We start from the raw sequence: 18,453 nt of genomic DNA on the forward strand, positions 1-18,453 counted from the left end.
CATTTTTTCATACAAGCTGCTGTCAACTTTTATAATGATGTTTGTCAAATTTATTCCTCTATTTATTTTTAGAATGTGCACATGCATTTTAAGATTCAAACATTGTATTTTTCAAGTAACAATTAGCCTTACATGATATAAATTTTGTAATAAAAAACTCGATCTGCGGGGGTAAGACAACCCTCGGGTTTTTGCTAAGAGAAGGACCTTGCGCAAGTTGACAAAACCCCCAAACCTTTGCCCCACCCTTACATAGGGGCGTGTAACCCATTGTGAGACTACCACCAGGCAGGCGACCACTGCAACTACCCTAGGTAGAAGGGTCCAAACCAACCACAGCTGTGACCTAGGTCGGGCCTTGACCTGTGTTTGGTGTAGTGACAAACGAGGGGATTTTTTAACCGCAGCCTGGAATTCACTCCCATGGGAAGTCGAACCCAAGACCTGAGGAGTGGTACTAGGTTGGCATTTGAAAATACTAATACTTTCTTATGGTTATGAGCTTGTTGCTTGTGGCAGAAATGCCCCATTAAACAGTGATTAACTCTAATGGCCATCATTTGAACACATCAGTCACATTAACTTAACCGTTTAACAAGGCAATTCGTGTCAAAACCAATAAAACCGATCGAAACCCACCAGTAATCTCACGCGAAGGTGAGCGCAGATAGTACAAACATCACAAAATTTTACAAGAATTAAGATACAATAATTAACTTTTACAAATTGAGTTTAAATACAAGAATGATTCTGTTGACGCAAAATCCTGGAGGTGGTGGACCCTGCATCACCACATGAGGACCTGGGAGATCTGCTTCACTCCGGTACAAGTCCTGTAGATCGGCGCGCATGGTGTGCGCGGGCGTGCCAGTCAGTTTGACCATTCAACTGACAAGGAGATGATAGTTATTGTGAAGTCCGAGGCAACCGGCCGATCAGACCGATATAATCTTGGCACAGTAGCGATAATGGTGCAACAAAATAAATCATGACAAATATATCGGATGTGAAGCCGATTCCAGTACCTTGATGAATGTGAGTGATTCATCGGCCATCCAGCCGATTTAATATAATTTACAATAAATATCGGCCAGACGGCCGATAGAAAACAGGATGCTGTTGAGTTGTTGCCCCGCCATAGCTAGAGCCACAAGCCGATGAGATCTAAACTAACGTCACCACCAATATCTCTAGGTGAAACCACAGCGATGCGCCCGGTAGTTGCAGTCTAGAAATATTTAGCAGGACATTAATCTGAACCCCGCTAGCCGATGATCCAATCACAACGGAACTTACTCCCAACAACACTCGAAGGATGGCCAAGATCAAGATGCAACAGGCTATTAAAAATAGATCTATCGTCTATTCCGACAGAATTAATAATAATTAATATGTCGTAAATGGCAAGACGATAGAACAGATAAATATCAGCCGATGCAAGCTTAATCAAGGCGGGATAACTGGTGAATACCGTAGATCGAGACAGAAGCGATGCGCCGTAAGTCAAAGATCCAAGATACTCGATAACTGGTAGATGAAACTAGACGAAACCACAGCGATGCGCCTGGTGGTTAAAGCCTAGAACACCTGATGACGAAACTTGCAGCTCGCCGGAGATCGAGGTCGATGCAGCCCAGCTTGCTAGAAGGAACTCGTCGAGAAGCTACATTACTCCTACTCCTAATGCAATGGCGTGAAGCCAAAAAGGTAAATAAAAGATAGATGTGTTGTATATTGATCGTGTGATTATTCTTTACAATGGCCACGTCCCTTTATATTTATAGGGCGGACGTTACATAATTGGCAACAACCACGCACAAGGCAAGTCACGTACACAATCTTCTCTAATAAAAAACTCTATCTCTAACTAACCCAACTCTATCTCTAAAATATTTTATTCTATGAAACAACCTCCCGTACATGCACAGATCGGCGGCATGCATAATTATTCTAGAAGCCTCCCACACATGGCATGCAAAGTGCATCAGAATCCATGTTGTATATTCTAATCATTTTTATCCATACGTGCTGGCCTTTCCTTTATATCATCCTTGCCTCTCCTTGCCGATCAATCCAATGAAGCCGATTTGGACTCCGTGCCGATATGCACGCATGCTAGCTTCTTAATGTTGTACGTGACTCCAATTATCTTGTACTCCGAATTTATAGGATTGGTCAAAATCCGGTGTCAACACAGGCCCCCCAGTTTCGGAGTATGAATGCTTCATGTTCCGAAACTAATTATAGAAGTCTGATACTTGTCTTCAGAGCTAATGACGTCTGATTGCCATATTCAAAGCCACGTTGACTCTTCTTCAAATATAAAGAACACCATCGGCATTGCCAGCAGTAGAAACAACAATTTAGTCTGTTGACACCAAAACTTGGTGCAGTAACCAGCAAGCTTTTGTTGTCAACACAGGCCCCCCAGTTTCGAAGTATGAATATTTCATGCTTCGAAATTAATATCCAATATATTTTATAAGCAGCCGATACTATTTTCCTTGATCCAATCAGCTGAATTTTTTTATTGGCCAAGCAATCAGCCGATGCTTATCGCCAAGCAATCAATCGGCCGAAGCAATCGGCCGATGCCTTTTGCCAAGCAGTTAATCGGCCGATGCATTTTTTTTAATTAGCCGATACAACTTTCAATCGGCCTATCCAATTTTCAATCAGCTGGCAATTTTTTCAATTAGCCGATACCCTTATATATATATATATATCCCAATCGGCCGATGTATTTAATTAGCCGATGCTCCCTTATCTCAATCGGCCGATGCATCTTTTGAACCAGTCAGCCGATGCATCTTTTGAACCAGCCAGCCGATGCTTTCTTTATTTCAATCGGCCGATGTATATATATATATATATATATATAATTTTTTTTTAATCGGCCGATACAACTTTTGATCGGCCGATCCAATTTTCAATCAGCCGATTTTTTTTTATCAATAAGGAGATGCACGAATGGCCGATGCCCCTCTCTTTTGTCAACGCACCAATATGGCCGATGCTTTCTTTTTTTTTTTTTCTAATCAATCGGCCGATGCTTCTCTTATTTCTTTCTTTCTTTCTTTTTTTCTTTTGCCCTGCTTTCACTCGTTCCTTTGCCCATCGGCCGACCGCCTCCTCCTTTTTTTATCAATTCTTTTCCCAATCGGCCGACTGCTCCTTTCTTTTTCTCTTTCTTTCGTCATGGTCGCCTAGTGTACAACGAATGGAGAACTTCATACCCCTTCCGTGGCCGATCTGATTTCAGGTCAGACTCCTCCATTGGCTATCCCCTTTATATATATATATATATATATATATATATATCCTTCATGGCTGCCGATGCATGTACTCCTGCTCCCTGCTCCCTGGGTTTCAAATCGAAATGATTCTGAATCACATCGGCTATCTAATTTACCCAATCAACCTGCTGATGTCCGTCATGATGCTAAACCCCTGCCTGCCGATTTGGCAACTGGGCAATCGGCTGAACTCCAAAAGCTGGGGGTGCGTGGCCTCCTATCGGCTGGAGTTGAACTCCAGCGTTCTGCTGCCAGTACATTCCAATCTGAGGGTGCCGGAAGTTTCCCATGAGTTGAGGCATAGCCGATGACTGATTGTACTACACAATCGGCTGAGATTCTTGCAAATTTAGTCATTGGCTGTCCCTGATGACTCAATAGATCTCATATATTTTTCTATCGTCAGTGTGTACACAACTAGCCCCGGCTGGCTCTTCGGTTTAATGCTTGCCACTATTCATCCTGGCCGAACCATTTATATTCTAGGCTGCAATTTGCTAGACCGATTACCAACAAAAGTAGTAATCGGCCTTTCCCTTTTTTTTTTTTTAATTCCAACTGCTAATCGGTCGATATCTTTCTCTACGATCGGCCGTTGTTTTTTTTTAATCAGCTGATACAACTCCAATCGGCCGATCCCATTTTCCATCAGCCGATGCAATTTCCAATCGGCCGATCCCTTTTAATTCTTCCAATCAGCCGATACAACTGCCGATGCATTTTTTTATTTCTCTCTTGCCCACCCGCTGGAGCTTTTCCAATCGGCTAAAAAAAATGTTGCATCAGTTGAAAATACTTCTATCGGCTGAAAAAAAAAGTTTCATTGGCTAAAAAATAATTCCATCGGCCATTATGCTTGCCGATTATATTCCATCGGCCGATGCTTTGTTTCCTTTGGCATCAGCTCTTCTGGTTGGAATATTATATTGATTTGAATTAACTCCAACATGCCGATGCCGATGAACTTGATACAGCTGCTGAAGATGCTTTTTTATTGAATAAAAATGTGAGCCTTATAACCGTGTCCCACCGAGCGTGCCAAAATGTGTTGACGCAAAATCCTGGAGGTGGTGGACCCTGCATCACCACATGAGGACCTGGGAGATCTGCTTCACTCCGGTACAAGTCCTGTAGATCGGCGCGCATGGTGTGCGCGGGCGTGCCAGTCAATTTGACCATTCAACTGACAAGGAGATGATAGTTATTGTGAAGTCCGAGGCAACCGGCCGATCAGACCGATATAATCTTGGCACAGTAGCGATAATGGTGCAACAAAATAAATCATGACAAATATATCGGATGTGAAGCCGATTCCAGTACCTTGATGAATGTGAGTGATTCATCGGCCATCCAGCCGATTTAATATAATTTACAATAAATATCGGCCAGACGGCCGATAGAAAACAAGATGCTGTTGAGTTGTTGCCCCGCCATAGCTAGAGCCACAAGCCGATGAGATCTAAACTAACGTCACCACCAATATCTCTAGGTGAAACCACAGCGATGCGCCCGGTAGTTGCAGTCTAGAAATATTTAGCAGGACATTAATCTGAACCCCGCTAGCCGATGATCCAATCACAACGGAACTTACTCCCAACAACACTCGAAGGATGGCCAAGATCAAGATGCAATAGGCTATTAAAAATAGATCTATCGTCTATTCCGACAGAATTAATAATAATTAATATGTCGTAAATGGCAAGATGATAGAACAGATAAATATCAGCCGATGCAAGCTTAATCAAGGCGGGATAACTGGTGAATACCGTAGATCGAGACAGAAGCGATGCGCCGTAAGTCAAAGATCCAAGATACTCGATAACTGGTAGATGAAACTAGACGAAACCACAGCGATGCGCCTGGTGGTTAAAGCCTAGAACACCTGATGACGAAACTTGCAGCTCGCCGGAGATCGAGGTCGATGCAGCCCAGCTTGCTAGAAGGAACTCGTCGAGAAGCTACATTACTCCTACTCCTAATGCAATGGCGTGAAGCCGAAAAGGTAAATAAAAGATAGATGTGTTGTATATTGATCGTGTGATGATTCTTTACAATGGCCACGTCCCTTTATATTTATAGGGCGGACGTTACATAATTGGCAACAACCACGCACAAGGCAAGTCACGTACACAATCTTCTCTAATAAAAAACTCTATCTCTAACTAACCCAACTCTATCTCTAAAATATTTTATTCTATGAAACAACCTCCCGTACATGCACAGATCGGCGGCATGCATAATTATTCTAGAAGCCTCCCACACATGGCATGCAAAGTGCATCAGAATCCATGTTGTATATTCTAATCATTTTTATCCATACGTGCTGGCCTTTCCTTTATATCATCCTTGCCTCTCCTTGCCGATCAATCCAATGAAGCCGATTTGGACTCCGTGCCGATATGCACGCATGCTAGCTTCTTAATGTTGTACGTGACTCCAATTATCTTGTACTCCGAATTTATAGGATTGGTCAAAATCCAGTGTCAACACAGGCCCCCCAGTTTCGGAGTATGAATGCTTCATGTTCCGAAACTAATTATAGAAGTCTGATACTTGTCTTCAGAGCTAATGACGTCTGATTGCCATATTCAAAGCCACGTTGACTCTTCTTCAAATATAAAGAACACCATCGGCATTGCCAGCAGTAGAAACAACAATTTAGTCACAGATTCAGAGCTTAAAGGTTACAAAGTGGAAAGGAAACAGGAACTAGGAATAAAATAAGCTAGACGGAAACTAGAAAGGACGACGAGGAAGGACAACACATCGAGCCCACCGATGTGCCATCAAAGCGAAGCAACTCCACCTGAAATAGGGTCACAACAACAACCTTGAGTATACTAATACTCAGCAAGTCTTACTTGACTAGGTATATACTTAGTCGACTCCTAGCATGCAAGGCTTTTTGGTTGCTGGGTTTGTTTTGCCAAAGAGCGACTAGGAGTGGGTCGTTACTTTCAATATTTTAGCCAAATTTTAAATGAGAGGAGCTATTCTTTAGGTTTGCATAATCACAACAATTCAGTGTGGAAAAATAATTGATTGGATAAACAACAGTAATAACCATCACCATATTTCACATCTTCATCCACATGTTTCACTTCTTATTACGATGAGATAGAGAGATCAAGGTTCCCTTTTCTGAGAGGATGGCAAATCGATCCGATTTTATCCGTTGCAAGGTAAACCTAACACACACGATATATGTTGCCCCATCGGGCTGCACATGTCAACGGTTCTCTACATGAACACTAGCATTTGAACTGCCTCGCAGCTCCTCAAGTACTAGTCCCCAGTAATATACCTCCTAGGGTTAGCCATGAGTTTCATGAATCCACCGGTACCACCAAGGGCCAGGCATGGATTCCAGTCTAGCCTTGATCAGACGTACGATATCAAGCTCAATCCAGTTTCGCGCACGAAGGTACCAGGTTTACTGGTTTTGACTACCTCCTACTCCTGGCATGTGGTTAGTACTGTTCAATCCCCGATCAATATGCCACAACGGTTCGAGCCTTAACTGATGCAGGTGGAGGTTTACTTTCAATCCATATTGTAACCTTAACCAATTCATCTCCGCCCGGTCTCCATTTGTTCCTTCTCACAATGATTCATTATCAAGAACTTGGCATAAGTAACAATGGTTCTATATCTCGCGAGTGACAGGAAATCACTCGACTTCTACTGAATCTTAATTAAGCATGGTAGTTCTAACGACCTACACATACTAGTAGATCAACTGAGGGAACCTAGGGATCATGCATCTAAGGTTTCAATCAACACCTAGGAACTTAATGCACAATACTTAAATGGTCATGCTCCGTGGCTTGCCTTTCTACAACTCGATGTTAGCACTATCAAGGCCTTGGGCCGGGTCTTCTAACGACTCCTGCTGCCGCTGCTCCTCTGCAACCAGCTCGTACACTACGTCCTCTGCTGCGAGCTCTACATGAATGCGAGGATGTGATGCAATATCAAAGAATGCAACAAATCAAAATGATACATTAGATGAGTATGAGCATACTTAAACATCTTCACAAACAATCATGGGTTCACAAGAGTGTATTCAGATTTGGACTTTATTTAATCTGAAGTACATCCAACTATACTTGATTACACAAATAAGATGCTAAAGAAAGAATTTCTTTTATTAACAAGTTATGATGTGCAAAACTGAAATAAATTGAAAAGTTTACACTTGCCAACTCTCAGTTCCAGAACTGATCCATTAGATTCCATATTTTGCAAAGTTGAACTCTCAGGATTTTAATTAACTGAAAACATATTAAAGGCATTTCTTTATAACATGTTTTTTAAAGCTAGGAACAAACAAAACACTTAATTAATTTTGTGAAAACATTCTATTAAAGGTAGGAAACTATCATGACTTTACAACTGATAAAGTATTTTCATGATTTTACCAAGATTTAATGCTGATAGAAACCATTTATTAAATCATAAACCACTTAATAGAGGAACAAAATTATAACAAAACCAAACTATGCTATATGGTCATGATAAATTCACAGAAGCTAAAAAGGTATCTAATCATCCTACTGTGAATTTTCCAAGATTTTTCAGCAAGCACAAGTATTAACGTATTTTAAATACACTATAACAAGCTCTGATTTTTACCAAGGGCAAAATGGAAATGTCACCAGATCTAGTATTTTTCCTGCGTAGATCTACTCACGACAGAGCCAACAAAATGGCTTTATATTTTTAAAATTTTTGTACATTTTTCTATGCCTTTTTCAATTTATCAGTCGATTTAAACAATTACCAGAAAACAAAATCCGAAAAGCTCCCCCTAAAACTTCTTCTACTTAGTTCTACCCCAACCACTCCCGATTTTTTTTTATTTTTAACATTTTTTTTTATTTTAAAAAATAACCTCAGCAGGATTTAATTTGCAGCGTGTAACCCTTTTGGCCGCGCCAGACCGGCTGGTGCGGTAGGCAGCCTCTCCCGCGCCGCATGCACTGGCGCGGTGGGCCCCTGCCACGCTGGCGCAACGACTCGCCGCGCCAGGTGGGCGCTGACGTGGGTGGGCGCTTGCCGCGCCAGCCCGCCTGGCGCGGCAGGGCCTACTCTATAGCCACACGCCGACTCCCTTCCTCCTCCCTCCCTCCTTTCTTCTTCCTCCAGACCCGCCCGAGCCCGAAGCTCCTGTGTCGCCCCCCGCCGCCCTACCCGCAAATCCACCCAAAATCCGGCGTTTTCGGTGGGGGAAAGTAGTGGAAATCGATCCCTGCTTCGTGTGGAAGGTATTCTCCTACTTTTGTTGTGTTTTACCGTTGCATTTGGTAGATCGGAGGATGTTTAGGTGACTTAGGGTTAGGTTGATGATTTCCATTTTGAATGAAATGCAATGGTGTTTTGTGTTAGATGATACGTAGTTCATACGCAATTGAGTCTCTGCCCGCGATATTGACGTGTAGAACTTGTCGATTTAGGTATATATTCATTGAATTGTATAGTTAATATGACATGTATATTTTTTCTTTGCAATTTGTCCAATATATGTAATGTGTCTAGTTGATATGTCGAATATGTGCAATGTGTAGTGTATATGACATGGTGAAATATTTGTATTTTGTAGATGGATCGTTTAGTTCGATTTTTTGATGGTGGTGTTGTGAAACAAAATGGGGAGTTAGAGAATATGAATGAGTCAATTGAATTCTTCGAGGGTCCTCCAAGTTTTAGTGATTTAGTTGACCGTGTAATGAGGAAGTATGGATGTAGAGTGGATGAGATCAGTTTGAGAGGTCGTTTTGATTGTGGGAAAGCTAGAGCTCATTATGTTCTCATGAAGTTAGCATCCGATGCGAATTGGAAGCACTATAAGGATGTAGTGCACGAAGCTAATGTTGCATGTTTGGAGGTTATAGTCGAAATTGTTCGTATGCCTGGCCCAAATGTTGTCATGAGGGAGGAAGTGGCGGTAGTGAACCATAATGGTACCCAGGAGTCAGAAATATTGCATCACGTGTTAGCTGAAACAGAACGTGATTTTGACTTGGCTATTGCCAATGATGATTTTCCCAATAACATTTTTGAGAGGGATGAAGCAAATATAGATGTTGATAATGTCTCTATGGGTTCCGAAGATTGTGAATTGGAGGAAGATGGGGTAGTAGGTGTGGAGGTAGAGGAGGAATCACTATTTGAGAGTGGTGGGCATGAATATGAGAACGACGGGGTAGAAAATGAAGAGGATGGACTGCAATTTGACACCGCAACCATGCATGATGTAGAAGGCATTCGTCGTATGGATGATTGTTTTTCTTACACCCAGTACGAGTTGCGGTTGTTAAAAGAATGTGATGTCGAACTGCCATCCGTTCCCAATGATAAGGACATCAGTATGGTTCACAAAGTAATATGTGAATCTAGTATGGTGAATACCGAAGGGACGTCCGTTGGTGAGAGTCCAGTGATTAAGAAGGGGATGAAGTTCAATAGTCTTGAGGAGCTGAAGTTTTTCTTGGCTGACTACGCAGTGAGGTTGCATAAACCTTTTAGCGTAGTTCACTCTGACAAGAACTTAAGATACAATGTGATGTGCAAGCAAGGATGCCATTGGCGTGTATGGTCTCGGCTAATATCAAGCACCGGACAATGGAGAATTTCAAATGTTGTGCAACCGCATACTTGTCGGTCGTCACAGCCGAAGCGAGAGCATGTACAGTGCACAGCAAAGTGCCTTGGGCGGCGTATCCTAGGCATTATCCGTAAAGACAGCGAGATATCGGTGCCATCACTCGTGGAGTCCATCTTCGCCTTTAGTGGGTACCGTGTGAAGTATTCGAAGGCTTGGCGGACGAAGCAACACGCCGTTGCCCTGCTTTGGGGCGACTGGAAGGAGTCGTACGGCATGGTTCCTAGGGTACTCTCAGCTATAACCTACTACAATCCCGGGGTTAAATGGTGCATCGACTCATGTGGCATGATGCATCCTGACAATGGTGTTTTGAAGCATATACTGCAAAGGGTATTTTGGTGCTTCCCTCAATGTAGAGAGGTATTTCAACATTGCCGTCCTGTGATACTTGTGGACGGTACATTCTTGACTGGCAAGTATAAGGATACATTAATGATGGCAGTTGGTGTAGATCCAGAACAACAGCTTGTGCCTCTTGCTTTTGCCTTGACCGAGAGTGAGAATAATGAGAGTTGGTCATGGTTTATGAAACTTGTTCGGCTACATGTTCTTGGACCTTCACGGATAGTGTGTATGATATCAGATAGGCATCATGGGCTCCTAAATTGTGCGAAGGATCACATGGATGGATTTCCACCGCTTGTGCATAGGTGGTGCACGAGGCACTTTGCTGCCAACATGTCGCGTCGGCAGAAGAGCAATCGTGTGATTGGAAAATTGAAGTTATTATGCAAGGTTCATACGGAGAGGGAATTTAGTGAGAAGTTAGAAGATCTAGTGAAGGACTTGAACGATGACGCAAAAGAATGGTTGAAGGGTGAAATGGAGGACAAGGATAAATGGGCACAGGCTTTCGATGAGGGAGGGATGGGTTGGGGTATTATGACCACGAACTACTCGGAATCACTCAACGCAGTTTTCAAAGGCATCCGAAGTAGGCCCGTCTCTGGAATTATTGAATACTCATTCGAAAAATGCAACGCCTACTTTGTGAACCGATGGCAAAAGGCACGTGCAATGTTGGATGAAGGCTATAGAATTGGGAAAGTTGCAGATTATTATTTATCAGAAGCTGAGCTTACATCCGTGCACCACTTAGCAGAACCGTATGGGCCAGAAAGGATGGTGTATTCTATAAGAAGTTACGGTACGACTAACATTGGGGGTGAGAGTCATGGAGGCCGACACTACAGAGTGGATCTGAACGAAGTTTCGTGCACCTACAATGTTCCTCAATTGTTGCACCTTCCATGTTCACACTTCATTACAGCTTGCAAGGCAAGAGGTCTTAACTATGAAAGCCCCTTGTACATGTCACCGTTGTACTCAAGGGAGCACACCATCAAAATATGGGAATCAAGCTTTCAACCTTACCTTGATCCGTCACAATGGCCGGCATATGAAGGGGTAGGGTACATGCCTAACCCCAATTTGATGAGAAATAAAGTAGGAACGATGCAGAAGAAGCATTTCACAGGCGACATGGACGTGTTGGAAGGGAGGCTTTCTGCAGATTATGACATTGGTGATTTTGATGTGGACAAGTCGGAAAATCGTTGCTCCAAGTGCCACAAGATCATTAGGAATTGCACGTGCTGCAATAGAAAATCTAAAGGCACAAAATCTAGGGCGAACAGTAATAGGCCACGTTCTTTGAACAATAGGGTATGCACGTTGCTTGTATTTTGCATGGTTATCATTTTATCTTTTTTTATAGTAGTAAATTATCATAGTTACCGTACTTATCATATAATGAAGCTTTTTACTAACGATCTTGTTTGTTGTTTCTTTAGGATGGCGGCCCCGGTGTACCCTCTTCTTGAGTCTGCTTACGACTTGCAACACCGTGCCCACCACCTCGCGGACCTAAATGAGGTACTACATCAGTTATTAACAATGATTGCTAATTTTTGCTGATGAATGCATACCTTAGGATGAGAATTGCAAGATTTTCGTATGAAATGTTCTTATAAATTGAGGATGTGCATATCGTTACTATTTGCTTGTGTACAATGTAAACAATTTCATACTGGAAATGTCATTTGTATCATATTTGTGTTACTTACTACTTTAGTAGCCCGTTATTCTCAAATGGATTGACTTCTCATTTTTTAATAATCTTATAATGTTTTGCAGGATTTGAAACCACTCAGGGCTAGGGTGCACTCACCACTTAGCTGGGATGAGTGGTACGCGGAGTACTTGCAGAGAGCAGGTTTTTTGGATCTCGCTGTTCAGGTTGTCAGGGTCTCCCTCCAATGGACGGACCGCTGTTGACCGCTATGGTCGACAGGTGGCGTCCGGAGACTCACACGTTCCACCTCCCGTTCGGAGAGATGGCCATCACAATGCAGGATGTCGCTATGATACTCGGCCTTTCACTGGATGGGCAGCCAGTGACGGGAATTATACAGAATGAGAATTGGCATGATATGGTTGAAATGCATATTGGGATTAGGCCGCCAGAGCCAGAGGACGGAGAAAACTCGAAGAAGACCTCCGGTGTCAGCTCGGCATGGTTGAGGGAGTACTTCAACGTCTGTCCTCCGGGAGCAAATGACGAGGTTGTGCAGCGCTATGATCGAGTTTGGCTATGGCACTTTGTCAGCACATTCCTCCTTCCAGATGTAGCTGGGAACACAGTATCTTGGATGGTTCTCCCCATTTTGGGTCAGCATTGGGACAACATAGCCCTTTATAGTTGGGGCTCAGCGGCTCTTGCCTGGCTGTACAGACAGCTATGTGAGGCTTGCAGGCGCACAGCAAGGGATTCTAATGTTGGAGGGTGCACTTATATGCTGCAGATTTGAATTTGGGAGCGAGTGCTCGTGGGTTGACCTTCCCGTCTCCGTGTCGATGTAAGTCACAATGGCTAATTCCTTTTTCTACTTTAATGTTCGGAAAACTATTGTATCATGTGACCAATGGGACTTACTTGCAATTTTAGCCATGGCATCGAGACGATGCTCATCCCACATTCTATCATGTGTGGAAGCATGTGTGGCCCGTTCGTGGCAATCCTGATAGGCGCTACAGGGCCTACACAAACGAGTTTGATGTTCTCACGCAGCACCAGGTAATTTGCTCACCATAGTTTTTTAAACTCACTTCTGTATAATGATAGATGAAATAAGTATTGCGTGAAAATTTTTGAAGGTTGAATGGAAACCGTACGACCGTGAGCAGCTAAGCTAGATCGTATTTTCACTGACGTGCTATAGAGACAGAGAGCTGTGGAGGTGCATGACGCCAATGATATTGTACTACGTCGTAGAGTTTCATATGCCGCATAGGGTGATGCGACAGTTTTGGAGGATGCAACCGTGCCCTCCTTTGGAATTATCGACTTCGCAGCAGCTGCATAGGTACGCAGGAATAAATAACTATTGGAGGTTATTCAATTAACGTACTTAACATGTTATACTAATACTTCACTAATTTCTGATGCAGGATCAACCGCAGAAAGAGGTATAAGGAGAATAATTGGAGGGTGAAGCATGGTCAGTACCTTGTCATGTGGCAGAATAAGCAAGGATGCGATCCTGAAGGTAGACCGTATTGGCGACCAGGACCAAACAATGAGTACATACGATGGTACTGTACTTCGACGAGAACTAAAGTGAAACCATCTTGGAGTAATGTGCCCCTTAAGGATGCACCGTCTGACTCAGATGCCGACATAGCTGATGCGTACGACACGGTGACACGCTATGGGACACAGACTGAGCATGCACCTCTCCACGACTACATGGTAAGATTTCGGTTTGTAATCATAGTATCGTAACATCGATCACTCATGGAATGAAAACTATGCGTACAGGGACAGCAGCTTGCAAGGCTCTCAAATGAGGCGGGCGTGATTATGGAGCACGCCGTCGGAGAAGGTGATGGTCTGCTTCGTCAGTTTGCAGAGGTAGAAGCCCAAACTAATTTCCACTTATACTCGTACTACCTTTGTAACCATCAATATCATAGTCGTGAATATATGCTGCTTACATGTGGCAGAGGGTTCAGAAAAGCTGCAGGCGAATGGCCATGAGGATGAACTGCATGTCGTCCTCAGATGTGCACCACGGGGGCAATGGCCAGGGTACTTCTTCGGGATCACGTCGGACTCCATTGGCGACTACCCCCAGGGCTGCAACACCGTCCACTGCTGCAGGTCCTAGCAGGGGATCACGAGGCAAGGAACCCACATCCCCTCAGGCAAGCGAGGACTCTGAAGGTGAGCAGTCTGAGGATGATGACCCTACATATGGTGAGGAACTGGAGATTTCCGCCATGATCGATGCTCCACCTGTGACTCAGACGCAGGGAGAGTCTAGCCAGGTACATTCACAAGTTTCCCCAAATTCAATTCTAGATTTTAATGTTCACTCCCGAAGTGTCATACAAATTTTATGCTTTGTGCCCAATTATTCCATAGGAACCTGGACCTCATACCCGGATGCCACGCCGGCGGCGTCGTTCTCGGGACCACACCGACGTTGGCAGCGCCAATGTGCTGCCCACGCGTCCAAGGAGGGAGCGTCGCCCAAGAGATCCTTTTAGCCCTTCGGATGAGCGGCGGTCACGACACTGAACGTTGCATGTCTCAAGTGTGATGCACTAGGTGTGCAATTTATATTATATGTGCGTGCAAGACTTTTGGAACCGTCACGTATATAAAAGACTAAGTTGGTTGTTAGGTTTATTTCTGTCACGTGTGTAAAAGACTAAGTTGGATGTTAGGTTTATTTCTGTCCGTACAATGTTATATGTTTGCTCCATGATATACTTGTGTTTTGTGTATTTTTTCGTAAATGTTCGCACTGGTAGGCTATCGCGTATTCGTGGTTCAAACTAGTTTAAAAAAAAATCAGAACAAAAAAAGCTATTTAAGTTTCATCAGCGGAACTCTAGCACCCCCCAAACCTACTGAAAATTTGGTTCGCTTGGCGTGGCAGCGCACTCCTGCCGCGCCAGGCGGAGTGGCGCGGCAAGGCCCGCCCCCGGCGAAACCTACTAAAAGTTTGGTTCGTTTGGCGCGACAGGGCACTCCTGCCGCGCCAGGCGGAGTGGCGCGGCAAGGCTCCCCCGCCCCGCTAAAACCTACTGAAAGTTCAGTTCGTTTGGCGCGGCAGCGCACTCCTGCCGCGCCAGGCGGAGTGGCGTGGCAAGGCCCCTCCCGGCTAAAACCTACTGAAAGTTCGGTTCGTTTAGCGCGGGAACGCACTCCTGCCGCGCCAGGCGGAGTGGCGCGGCAAGGGCTGAAGGCAAGCCCCCTCCCATTTATGCTTCGCCAGGCGGAGTGGCACGGCAAGCCCGTGGTTAGGATAGAGAATAATGTTTAGTAGTAGGCCCGGTAATTCTGACTACATTTAACACAAGGCAGAGGGTACTAACAAGACGCCTACGGAGTGTTCTACAATGGGATTATATCAGACTGGTTCTCACGTGACTTGCGAGTATGCTAGAAATTTTGATCGAAGCTACTACTATTTCTTTCACACTCTAGCGTTGACTACTAGCTCGGAGAGGAAACTTTGATGCGTTTCGACATAGTTCTCTCATAAATGAAAATAGTTTTTGACAACTAATCATAGTTTTCAGAACAAACATAAACATAGTTTTCTCATAAATAAACATAGTTTTCACAACTAAAGAGAAACATGATCCAGCTACATCACCACGTTCATCTAGTCCGAGTCACCTTCATATAGTAACTCATCATCATCATCATTTCCGACAACGACAACTCCCTTCCCTTTCTTACCGACATTAACCTTACCAACAGGTAAATCGGCAACAAGAGCCTTCATGGTCTCCATCTGTGACTCTTCCGCTTTTTGTTGTAACTCTTCCATTTCAATCCTTCTCTTTCTTGCCCTAACTTGCTGCAAATATTCTTCCCATAAACCCTTAGGGTATTTCGCATTCGGATCAACCACATAACCTAAGCGATCTCTTTCCTCCCTCAACCTTTGTTTCTCCAACTCCCTCTCCTCTTGCAACTTCCTCCTATTTTCTCTCTTCTCATTTTCAGTTAGAGGTCGTGGATACTTGGATCTATTTTGCCTCCAATACTTAATAATAGTTTCCCTTGCATAAAGTCCTTCAGGTTCCACTCCAGTCTCATGCACCATATCTTGATATATTTTCCCCCAAAGAAAGTCGTTGTCAAGAATAGGCACATCATACTCCTTCCTAATCTTTTCTTTAATTTCTTGTTGTTTCCTGGACTTCCATGGTTCTGATGTTTACCCAACTTTAATAACAAATCATAACGACCAGAAAAATCTTCCCAATCACATGTCCTTCCCTCCTGCAACAACAATTTCATATTCTTACAAATTTGAAACAAGTTCCAACCTTAATAACACACAAGAGATGAGTAGTTACTAACCCAGTAATTGCCATGTGCATTTCCACAGAACAAACTATATCCAAGTTCAGAAGGCACCACACCTTCTGTTGCCAATATACCACACTTGCATCTATCACTAGGAGAGGACACACATGGCCACAGTGCCTTTCCACTCTCGAACTCCCGCACTTGCTCCTCCGTTGGCCACATTGCCATTGGGCCGTATATATACTCATTGAAATCACACAACGACCACCCATCCTGCAAAAAAACGGTGACGTGAACTACTCATACATAAAGTAACTAGAAAATGCTGCTCCAACTTCCAAGCAATAACATCAAGTAAAAGTATGAACAATATACTACAAAATTATAACTGCTAGCTAAACGACATACTAATATTCTCATAATATACTTACATGAGTCTTTAGCGAGCATCGAAAGAATGGAGTAAACTTAGGTGGATCCCCTAAGTTAGGACGCATAAGCTTAGCAGGAACACCACACTTGCACATGGGAGGATCCCTCACACGCCTACAAGTAGCCTCCTGCTTCTCCTCCTCTGTCATCCTAGGTGGGTTTGGTGGAGGAGGAACCCAACGCCTAAACTGATGGTACGATTTAAGCACTGTGCTATGATATGGGAATAGGCGGATCCTAGGATCATATTTGTCAGGTCCATCGATCCACTGAAAGAAATCACAAGGTGCGGCAGGCATTGGATCAAAAGTCCACTTGCATACATAGAAGGCTCTTCCGGCTGTCTTTGGATGCCTTGATTGTTTCACCTCTACTTGCACGCCACATCTACAAAGAGGTACCGGAAGGGCAGGAGGTACGGGACCAGCACCATTGGACTCGCCCACATAACGCACATACCACCTACGCCGCTTGTATTCACAACCAAACGACGTCATCTCACCTGGACATCAAGTGCCACAAATTTAATACACAAATAAACTTTACACACATAATTCATACGAGCTATATACATCATTTCGATAAAATGTAAACACTCCATCTACAAAATACAAACACTGAAACATATCAACTATAGCAACTATATTAAGGAACAAAAATATGAGACTAATTAATTGAACATATAAAAAAAATACATGTCATGTAAACCACACAATTGGATGAATATATACCTAAATCGAAGCATTCAACAAGTTCTACACGTCAATATCGCGGGCAGAGACTCAATTGCGTATGAACTACGTATCATCTAACACAAAACACCATTGCATTTCATTCAAAATTGAAATCATCAACCTAACCCTAAGTCACCTAAACATTCTCCGATCTACCAAATGCAATGGTAAAACACGAGAAAAAGTATGGGGATACCTTCCATACGAAGTAGGGATCGATTTCCACTACTTTCCCCCACCGAAATCGCCGGATTTTGGGTGGATTTGGGGGTGGGGTGGCGGGGGGCGGCGCAACAAGCTAAGGGCGCTGGTGTGTCTGGAGGAGGAAGAAAGGAGGGAGGGAGGAGGAAGGGAGCTGGCGCGCGGCTGTAGTGAAGGCTCTGCCGCGCCAGGCGGTGTGGCGCGGCACCGCTGCCGCGCCAGGTGGGCTGGGGCGGCGAGTGCCTGCCACGTCAGCGCGCACCTAGCGTCGCGACTCGCCACGCCAGTGCATGCGGCGTGGCAGAGGCTTCCTGCCGCGCCAGGCGGTATGGCGCGGCCAAAAGGGTTATTTGTGCAAATAAAGTCCCACTGAGGTTATTTTTAAAAATAAATAAAAAAAAGGTTAAAAATAAAAAAAATGCCACTTCCTAGAAGCATCACTGACAAAATGGGCCGAAGGTCCACTTGACCTTGGCTGGGTCAAACCAAGCGCTGCCGGACTTTGACCGACGATTCCTCGCCGGAGTTGAGGTCTCCGGCGAGGGGGCCTATGTCTACGTGACCACTACGGCGAGGCGCATCCACGTGCCTAGTCACTAGGGCCGGACGACGACCAGAGCACAGCCGGCGACGGGCAACGGCAGCGGCATTTGGTCGGATTTTCGGCGACTACGCCGGTGGTAGCACGGGGAAACGAGCGCGGGAGCATCAGGGCATCACCTTGAGTCGGTTTGTGTCGTCCCATGGAGAAGAGGTGGCCGGGATGGTAGAGCTCCACGGCGAGGTTGA

Source organism: Setaria italica, chromosome IX (assembly GCF_000263155.2).
Source record: "Setaria italica strain Yugu1 chromosome IX, Setaria_italica_v2.0, whole genome shotgun sequence".
NCBI classification, from domain to species: domain Eukaryota; kingdom Viridiplantae; phylum Streptophyta; class Magnoliopsida; order Poales; family Poaceae; genus Setaria; species Setaria italica.